Here is an 11,140-nt window from a genome sequence, read left to right on the forward strand (position 1 = left end):
ACGTGTGTAGTAAAGCGTCCCTGGTAACTAAATACCCTCAGGGACACCAATAGATAAAGACCAGATCAACATGCAGGTGAATTGGATAAATATCACCTATATACATAAGGGACCAAGCACAGGGGCATCATAACGGTGCGTTCCCAGGCTGGTTCCACAAAAGCCTCTACGCGTTTCCCCTATTGCTAGGTTCATCAGGGGGCATTCATGGTCAAAGATACAACCATCAATCAAATGATAAATCAAAGATACTTAGGATATAGTTGAGGCAACAGGACCAGAGACGCAGATGATATTAAGCATAGGACCAAGGGACCCGTTTTATATGTCCCACCTGTAAGAAATAAAGACATTCTCAATTCAGATGCTGGATATAGAATATATATCCCCTACACCTCCTTTAGATCAGCACTTACTTAATATCCTGTGCAGTCAGGAGGCTAGAGGGCCCACAAGATAAGGGCCAGCACTTCACCCAGGAAGCTGTGAGCAAAAAATTGTATGTAGTATGAAACACACTACATGCCATGATGGTTTCAACTCTCAATAAATGGTCCTTACTTACATTTAAGCTGCGTCCTGGTAGCGTCCTGTTCCTCCTTTCATTCACACTCGCTCTCAATCCCCTAAATACCCACTTACCAGCTGTGCAGAGTTCACGCTGATTAGCATGCAAAAACAGCTAATGCCAGGAAGTGAGGCACCACAGCCGGCGTCGCTGTCGGTCTGTGAGCCGCATATACATGTAGCGATTCGTTCCTCCTAAGGCCATGGGCGTTCCTCCCATCTCTAGGAGCCGACCGGATCAGGTGGAACGCACTCTGTGATAGCATCCGGTCGTGTGGAACGCACAGTCGCGTCACTTCCGGTCTGTGCGGCGCCTATCCCAGGTGAGACGCACAGAGCGGCCACATCCTGTTCTATGGAACGCAGGATCGCGTCACATCCGGTCTATGAGCCGAACCATTGACAGTACATAGAGATCCTATGTCAAAGGGGGCAGCCCAACAGGCAGGCGACGCTAAATACATATATAGATACAGCCAGAATCATCTGGCATAGCGGTGTATGTTTAAGCATGCTAATGGTAGGGACCGGAGAATAGAGTGTGAGGGATGCTAATAGTTCACTATCATGCTTTTCACTTTGGTGTATTCCCTACGATAAAGGTGACACCTAGGGCACATTGGATGGCTAATGTGCAGTCTGGATACAAAATGTATCCTGATTCTTTTATCCTGGCCATTGATAAAATTACCGAAGTGGCGTTATTTTTTAGACAGAAAGATAAGAGAAACATACATATAAAAGCCCACCCCCCCCGATAGATCACAGGAAACAAGAAAAGGTGAGTCTCTCATTAATCCCTAGTGGTGCCTGGGATCTAAAGCGGTGAATCCAGACGCACTCTTTTTGAAGGATTTTTCGGTCCCAATCTCTGCCCCTTGGTGACAATGGGATGGTTTCCAGGACCGAAAATCGCAGACAGCTGGGATCACCGCCATGGACGTCAATTACATGTGACGCGACGGGTGTGATCTTTTTCTTCACCACGTCGTTCACATGTTCACAGATCCGACGCCTGACCTCTCTAATGGTTTTGCCTATATATTCCATAGGGCAAGGGCACTGGCATATATATACCGCACCCTTGCTCCTACAGTTGTAGAAGTCCCTGATTTGATAGGCTTGACCAGTGACTGAGCAAACAATTGATTTTGCGTTTGAAATAAAAGCACATGCTTTACAGGAGCCACATTTGAACATCCCGCAAGGTTTCCGGTCCAGCCAAGTCCCCACTCCAGTTGGTGTGGTGTAGTGGCTATGGACTAAACGGTCTCTTATGCTCCTCCCCCGCCTATAGGTGACACTCGGTTGCCTCATCAGCACATCCTTCAGGTCAGGGTCCATATGAAGAATTGGCCAGTACCTTTTCAGGACTGACATTACTTCCACGTTTGCGCAGTCAAATACAGATATCAGGCGTATCGGTTGTTGTCCACTCTGTACCTTTGGTTTGGGGACAAGGAGTTCAATCAGCATCATACCCTCCCTCCCAGACCCTCCCACCTCCTGGACAGCATCCATTTTAGATTCATTCGGAAGCTGCAGTGTCACAAATTTGACTAAGTTGTAATCGCAATGCGATTATTGCAGGTTATATTAATCGCATTGCGAATTCAACTTAGAGCTGGGTTCCTAATGGTTGTTGTATTGCTAGAATATAACGAAGATTGAGAATATAGTGCTATATTCGTTATATTCGTCAATTCTAGCAATACAACCATTAGGAACTCAGATCTAAGTTGTAGTCGCAATGCAATTAATACAGGTTATATTAATCGCATTGCGAATTCAACTTAGAGCTGGGTTCCTAATGTTTGGCGTTGCTCTGGCTGGTGTCACCTGGTGCAGTAGAAAATGGTGTCACCCCTGCCCCCCCTTCCCCCAAGCCATAATAAAGAGATAAAGAGAAAAAAATACCCAGAGTCTTGGTCTATGTGCAGATATCTGATTGGAGCTGACTTCTTATTTTCTCTTTTGCACATAAACGTTTAAACTATATTCCTTAGTAAAAACGACCAGTCCACACCATGTGGGTCTATTTTTATGAGGGCCCCCCTGAGCAAACATTAGTAAATGTGGCCGGGTGGCCCCAGCCCACAGTTCAACCCAACCCCTTATGTCTCCTGGCATGGGGCCGTCTCTATAATAATCCACCAGTAATTTATGAATGGGGTTAGGTTTTTAACTTATTATTATTGGGGTATTATTAAAATAATTTGGTCCTACCTCCTCCTCTCGGCACCAGAGACTCCTGCAGGGCAGCTGCCGCGGTTCCCCACCACTCACCAGGCTGCAGTCACACCCCCATCCCCCTTTACCACGTGACGGCGCGACGTGCTTGCTTGCGAAGTTTAGAAGTTGAACTTGTGAGTGAGAACTCCTGCGCCGGCGGGCCGCGGGTGACACCCCATCAGACTGGTGTCACCCGGTGCGGCCCGTACCCACCGCACCCCCCTCGCAACACCACTGGATCTAAGTTGTAATCGCAATGCGATTAATACAGGTTATATTAATCGCATTGCGATTACAACTTAGATCTGAGTTCCTAATGGTTGTATTGCTAGAATATAACAAAGATTGAGAATATAGTGCTATATTCGTCAATTCTAGCAATACAACCATTAGGAACTCAGATCTAAGTTGTAATCGCATTGCGAATTTAACTTACCACACTCTGCGTCAACTATGTAATTTTCCATGGGAGTTTTGCCATGGATCCCCCTCCGACATGCCACAGTCCAGGTGTTAGTCCCCTTGAAACAACTTTTCCATCACTATTGTGGCCAGAAAGAGTCCCTGTGGGTTATAAAATTTGCCTGCCTATTGATGTCTATGGCGGTTCGCCCGTTCGCGAACATTTGCGGAAATTCTCGTTCGCCGTTCGCAAACGGAAAAATTTATGTTCGCGACATCTCTATTCCTGACCCGGAAGGTTCACACTTGAGTTATTTGGTCAGTTTTGGTCCTGTAACTGCCCAAAAAAGTGAAGTGTGCAGTGATTCTAAGAGCGACGCCTGTCATGTGCGTGTCATACTGACTCACAGTATTGTTTCACTACCACAGCAGACTCCCTAGTACTGCAAGGCACAGTGTTCTACACCACTATAAAGGTTCTCTGCAGCCAGGAAATAGCAGTTTTTCAACATGATTCACCACAAATTTATTCGATCAAATCAAATCTTTTCAAAAAATTTGGCGAACCAACAGAATAACATTTTTGAGAAATTCGCTCATCTCTACATGTGGCACATGTTTTTGTAAATAAATAGAATAAAAATTCATATATATGTAGAGTGCGCAAATTCATAAATGTAGGTATTTGATACACTGGCGATTTTGCAAGTTTTCCCATCTACAAAGTATAAAAAGGCCTGTAATTTTTATCGTAGGTACACTTCAACTGTGAGAGACAGAATCTAAAAAAAATCCAGAAAAGCACATTTTATGATTTTTAAATAATTAATTTGCATTTTATTCCATGAAATAAGTATTTGATCACTTACCAACCAGCAAGAATTCTGGCTCTCATAGACCTGTTAGTTTATCTTTAAGAAGCCCTCCTAATCTGGACTCATTACCTGTATTAATTGCACCTGTTTGAACTCAATATCTGTTTAAAAGACACCTGTCCACACACTCCATCACACTCCAACCTCTCCACCATGGACAAGACCAAAGAGCTAAGGATACCAGGGACAAAATTGTAGACCTGTACAATGCTCGAATGGGCTATAGGACAAGTCAAGCAGCTTGGTGAGAAGGCAACAACTGTTGATGCAATTATTAAAAAATGGAGGAAAAATTGGATGACGACTGTCAATCTTCCTCAGTCTGGGGATCCATGCAAGATCTCACCTCGTGGGGTAAGGATGATTCTGAGAAATGTCAAGAATCAGCCCAGAACTACACAGGAGTAGTGATGGCCTTGCGGTTCACCCGGCAGTCGGTTTCTGGCAAACTTTGAGTGTTCGCGATCCGCCGAACATGCGCGTGCCATATTCTTTTGAATTGTGCCGAACTTGGACCGATGACACATCCATCAAGTGGGACAGGACAGCCAATTGAGACATTTCATCACATGGACACCCCCCCACCCTATAACAGAACCCGATCTGGCGGCCATTTTACATTCTGTATTTTGTCAGTGTAGGGAGAGGTTGCTTTGTGGAGCGGGGACAGACTGTTAGGGACACCAAACACTAGCTAATAGGGCCACAAAAGTCCTTTTAAGGACTAGTATAGGTGTGCTATCGATAGGTGTGATATACAGAGGAGTGTGATATACTTATAATATACTTTCTAACATGGAAAGTATATTATAGTGTATTTGTATTGTGCAGCAGTTGTGTACAGTTCTGCTGCAATACCTCAGCTATATAGAGGGACAAATGCTATTGGAACAACTAATTGCAACGTGTGTGATATACCTATAATATACTTTCTATATAGTGCATTTGAACTGTGTAGCAGTTGTGTGCGGTTCTGCTGTGATGATGCAGCTATATAGAGGGACAAACGCTATTGGAACAACTAATGTGATATGCCAGTTGCCCGCAAAAAATACTGATTAAGGGGGTAGATATACCTGCTTCCACCAAATACTGATTGAGGCCTGCAATATACCTGCTTCAACAAATACTTCTCTTCTCTAGGGACTTAGGCACAGGGTCATTTTTGAAATGACAGGCAGAGGAAGAGGCAGGCCGTTCCACTGGGGTGGTAGGGGTCGGCAGGTACACCAGGCCAGAGCCTAAGTGGGAAGTTGGAGAAGGCGCGTGCGATTACTTCAAAGGACGCACCAGAGTTGGTTGAGTGGCTCACTCACCCTTCCGCTTCTGCACCCTCCTCATCCTCTGTATGTGCACCCTCCTCACTCTTAGCTGTGTGCACCTCCAAATCCACCACCACCATAGCCCCTACACACGAGTCAGAGGAATTATTTTAACATCCATTCCCAGACCTTACCGATGTGGATGCATTCTTGACATCGGATAAGGAAGAGGAGGTAGCATCGGCCGCCACCCAGTGGTCTGACGACAGTACCCAGATCAGCCCAAGGATGTCAGTGGTGGTGAAGGTGAGGATGATGACGTGTCGATGGACGTCACGTGGGTGCCAACAAGAGAGCAAGAGGAGGGGAGTTAGGTATCTATCCAATGCTCTAAAAAGTGCAGGCTGAACGCTTCCAATTAAATATTGACTCGCCCTTTCTGCATGATGACTTTGATAGCTCTTGGATGATTAATGTGTACCATATATTGCACTATCATATATTGCATTATAGTGCCAGTGGATTGGGACGATGTCCCCAGATTCAGCACTGCATTGAATTTTGGTACTGCGTCCCTTCATTTGAGGTGCGCAGACGACTGTAGTCTATAATGTTGTTATATAAAATATATGGTACGCATCTGAGCAGGCTTTATGTCCCCCAAAACTTACGGGAACCCAATGAAGCGGAGATCATGATAACAACACTATCCCCGATGCCGAGAGCGAAAGAAGAATGACAGGAGGAGGCGTGGTAATTTCTATGGTCGCGTCTCATTGGCTCCTGGTCTGTAGGCTTGGCCACTCAGTGGGAGAAGAGTTCTCCATTTAAACAGCCCGGGCATCGCCCGCGCTACGGCCCTCATAGTGCCGGAGGCTCTTATGCGCTGCACGCACGCCATCAGAGGCTTGCAGCGTTTGTGTTACTGAATGTACTAAGTCAGCCTTAAGAAGAGTACAGATAGGCTGGCGTTATCGCTACACACTCACCACTAGAGTGTTGTAGTTTTACATCTGAACTATACCATGTATGGTACTCTTTGCTCCTGAGGAGATACCGATCAATATCGGCAGGGAAATGCATCGAGCAACACAGTGCACCTGCTTATGTTCAGTTTTAATAGACCAATGATATATACAGAGCCGCTGTTTAAGTTGAGGGACAGTCCATTCAGAATAGGACTTAATCACCTCACTATTCTATGGGCTTTATGCAGCTCCCATAACCTCATAGGGAGACGCTTTTTGGTGGTGTGAGTTGAGGAGATAGCATTTATACAGATTATCTATGCTCCGGCTCACACCACTAGCCTGATTGTCAGATTTGGTGGAAAAAACGATTTTTAATAATACATTAAATAAATATGTTTTTAACGTACCTTATTCAGGCAGTTAACAGTTGGTCAAGAACTATACAAAACATCTGACCTCTGTAATTGCAAACAAAGGTTTCTGCACCAAATATTAAGTTTTGTTTTTCTATTGTATCAAATACTTATGTCATGCAATATTTTTTTGCCCTATAAGATGCATGAGGACAGTAAGAAATTTTTTTTTTTCATTAGAACTCAGATCAGACCAGCTATCAGACCCCCAATGTTAATCAGACCTCAGCTCACAGCCCCAATCAGACCCCAATAACACCTCAGATCATACCCACAATCAGACCTCAGGTAAGAGCCCCAATATAAATAAGACCAGAGTCTCCCATAGGAAATGAATGTGAGAACTGTCTTGTGGTCAATTTCTGGGTTCCTCTTGAGATAGAGGCTTCAAAAGTTTGTTCTGTATGTAGACCCACTAGATGTTTCTACACCTCAGATTTGAAAAAAGCAACTGTTTCCTGGACCGAGAAAAATGCAAGAACCTATAGGAAATGAATGGGAGAACTTTCTTCCGGTCAATTTCTGGGTTCCACTTCAGATAGAAGCTTCAAAAATGTGTTGTGTGTGTATTCAGACCTCAGATTAGACCCCTATACCTCAGATGAGACCCCCATACCTCATATCAGCCTCCCACAAATGAGCCCCCATACCTCATTTGATCAGCCCTCAGCCTCATTTGATCATCCCCCAGCTTCATATCAGCCCCAAGCCTCATTTGATCAGCCCCCATGTTTTATTTGATCAGTCTCCATGCCTCATTTGATCAGCCCCCACGCCTCATTTGATCAGCCCCCATCCTCAGATAAGATTTTAAAAAATCCACTTACCTCTCCTGCTCTGGTCGCCGCAGCTCCTCACCGCTTCCCGGTCCTCCAGTACTAATAAGCGCTTCCATAATCGAAGAGCTCATTAGTTTTCACCCAATAAGACGCAGGGACATTTTTCCCCCACTTTGGGGGGGGGGGGTGCGTCTTATGGAGCGAAAAATACGGTAATTATAAAAAAAACATACAATGTGATTTTCTGGATTTCTTTTTTAGATTCTGTCTCTAAACAATATCCCTGTCAATCATGGGGATAGGAGAGGGTGCAGAGCATTAGGGGTTGTTACAAAAAAGTGCTCCAAGGATTTAGCCCCATCCCCGAAAGCTCCAAAGTGCTCATTTGCATATAAATAGTAACGCCAATAACTCTCCAGCTCTACAGACAAAAAAAAGGTACTGTTTTAATCAGCATGCTAAGCCCTACCAGGTTGTGCGTGGTTTAATAGGGTTGATCATGCTGACAAAACTCTTTGGGAGTCATGGTGTAATGTAGAACTGGCTTAGTTCCCCATAGCAACCAATCAGATTCCACCTTTTATTTTGGACAGCTCTTCTGGAAAAAGAAAGGAGGAATCTGTTTGGTTGTTGTGGGCAACTAATCCAGTTCTACTTTACACCAGTTTGATAAATTACCCCTTTAAAGGGAACCTATCATCAACTTTATGCTGACCCCACTGACGGCAGCATAAAGTAGTGACAGAAATGCGTATTTCAGTGGTGTGTCACTCATGAGCTAAAAGTAAGTGGTTGCCAAGAACCAGCATCATAATCATTGCAGCACAGGCCTTGAAAATAGTCAAATCTTCCTGAGAAGAGTCATGGTTATTCATAATATCCTGCACTCACCCATCTGCTGATGATTGGCAGTTCTCTCCTAGAGAGAAAGGGAGAAAACTAGGTAGAAGACTTTCAATCATCAGCAGGTGGGCAGGAGAGCAGAAATTCATGAGTAACGAGGACTCTTCTCAGGTGGCTGTGACTCTTTTCCAGGCTCAGTCTGCAATGATTGGGACGTTGGTTCTCGGCAACTACTTACTTTTAACTTTCAAAATGACAGACAGCTGACATCAACTCACCTGTCTCTACTTTATTCTGCATTTAGTATGGGCAGCATAAAGTTGATGACAGGTTCCCTTTAAGTCACAAATCATCCGTAGCCAGCAGAATACAAAAAGCTTTAAAAGTTTTAAAAAAATTTCAAGGTGGCCCCATGCTCTAATGACCCCATCTCTTTCTTATGTTGGAGATATTGAAGTAAACAGGGCCCAATCCTTTATGTATTTTAGGTATGTCCAGTGTCAGCTGGCTTTAGGTCCAAAGTTTGGTGTAAAACCTAAAAATTTACAAGTGATACCTTACTAAAGTTTCCTGCTTTGTTCTTTCTACAGTCGTGGCCAAAAGTTTTGAGAATGACACAAATATTAGTTTTCACAAAGTTTGCTGCTAAACTGCTTTTAGATCTTTGTTTCAGTTGTTTCTGTGATGTAGTGAAATATAATTACACGCACTTCATACGTTTCAAAGGCTTTTATCGACAATTACATGACATTTATGCAAAGAGTCAGTATTTGCAGTGTTGGCCCTTCTTTTTCAGGACCTCTGCAATTCGACTGGGCATGCTCTTAATCAACTTCTGGGCCAATTCCTGACTGATAGCAACCCATTCTTTCATAATCACTTCTTGGAGTTTGTCAGAATTAGTGGGTTTTTGTTTGTCCACCCGCATCTTGAGGATTGACCACAAGTTCTCAATGGGATTAAGATCTGGGGAGTTTCCAGGCCATGGACCCAAAATGTCAACGTTTTGGTCCCCGAGCCACTTAGTTATCACTTTTGCCTTATGGCACGGTGCTCCATCGTGCTGTAAAATGCATTGTTCTTCACCAAACTGTTGTTGGATTGTTGGAAGAAGTTGCTGTTGGAGGGTGTTTTGGTACCATTCTTTATTCATGGCTGTGTTTTTGGGCAAAATTGTGAGTGAGCCCACTCCCTTGGATGAGAAGCAACCCCACACATGAATGGTCTCAGGACGCTTTACTGTTGGCATGACACAGGACTGATGGTAGCGCTCACCTTTTCTTCTCCGGACAAGCCTTTTTCCAGATGCCCCAAACAATCGGAAAGAGGCTTCATCAGAGAATATGACTTTGCCCCAGTCCTCAGCAGTCCATTCACCAAACTTTCTGCAGAAGATCAATCTGTCCCTGATGTTTTTTTTGGAGAGAAGTGGCTTCTTTGCTGCCCTTCTTGACACCAGGCCATCTTCGAAAAGTCTTCGCCTCACTGTGCGTGCAGATGCGCTCACACCTGCCTGCTGCCATTCCTGAGCAAGCTCTGCACTGGTGGCACTCCGATCCCGCAGCTGAATCCTCTTTAGGAGATGATCCTGGCGCTTGCTGGACTTTCTCAGACGCCCTGAAGCCTTCTTAACAAGAATTGAACCTCTTTCCTTGAAGTTCTTGAATATCATTTAAATTGTTGAATGAGGTGCAATCTTAGTAGCCACAATATCCTTGCCTGTGAAGCCATTTTTATGCAACGCAATGATGGCTGCACGCGTTTCTTTGCAGGTCACCATGGTTAACAATGGAAGAACAATGATTTCAAGCATCACCCTCCTTTTAACATGTCAAGTCTGCCATTTTAACCCAATCAGTCTGACATAATGATCTCCAGCCTTGTGCTCGTCAACATTCTCACCTGAGTTAACAAGACGATTACTGAAATGATCTCAGCAGGTCCTTTAATGACCGCAATGAAAGGCAGTGGAAAGGTTTTTTGGGGATTAAGTTAATTTTCATGGCAAAGAAGGGCTATGCAATTCATCTGATCACTCTTCATAACATTCTGGAGTATATGCAAATTGCTATTATAAAAACTTAAGCAGCAACTTTTCCAATTTCCAATATTTATGTAATTCTCAAAACTTTTGGCCACGACTGTACACTCATGAGATTTTCACCTATAAACTTATAAAAGTTCTATGGTATGCTATATGGTCAACACTGCAAGGTAATATATCTATTCTCTTTGAAGAAAAACACCCTCTACCCAAACCCAACAGGGACAAATTTCCATCTACCCTGCAATCTCCAACAAAATAGTATGCATGCTCCAAGTGTATGTATGCTTGAGATTTCAGGACCTAGTGTGAGTATATCTTTGTTTCCTGGTCCTGTCAGTCAAAGTGCTGGGGGAGCATCCAGGAAAGATGACGAGAGTTTGCCTAGAGCACAACAACGTGCAATGGAAACTCCCTCATTACACCAAGTGTCTCATTAGTATAAACCCAAAACAGTATTTTCTCGAGATTGGGGGCAGCTATAAAGTTGGACTAAGAGCATTGGAAAATTCTGGCAAATGCACATAGAGAAAAGCCTAATTTCACAGTATGTGGTGACAGATTCCCTTTAAAGATGAGTACATTTCTCAAAATTAGTTTCAGGTCTGAGTCAGTGGAATTGGTTATCACATTTGAATAAATTAAGCCCATCTCTGCAACACCATGCACTAGAAACTGAAGTCTGGTGCATATACTTCAGTTATAACTTATGTCACTTTCTAGCGAAAAATTGTGTAAATTTGGTGGGCCAT

The sequence above is a fragment of the Bufo bufo genome, chromosome 5, assembly GCF_905171765.1.
Source record: "Bufo bufo chromosome 5, aBufBuf1.1, whole genome shotgun sequence".
NCBI classification, from domain to species: Eukaryota; Metazoa; Chordata; class Amphibia; order Anura; family Bufonidae; genus Bufo; species Bufo bufo.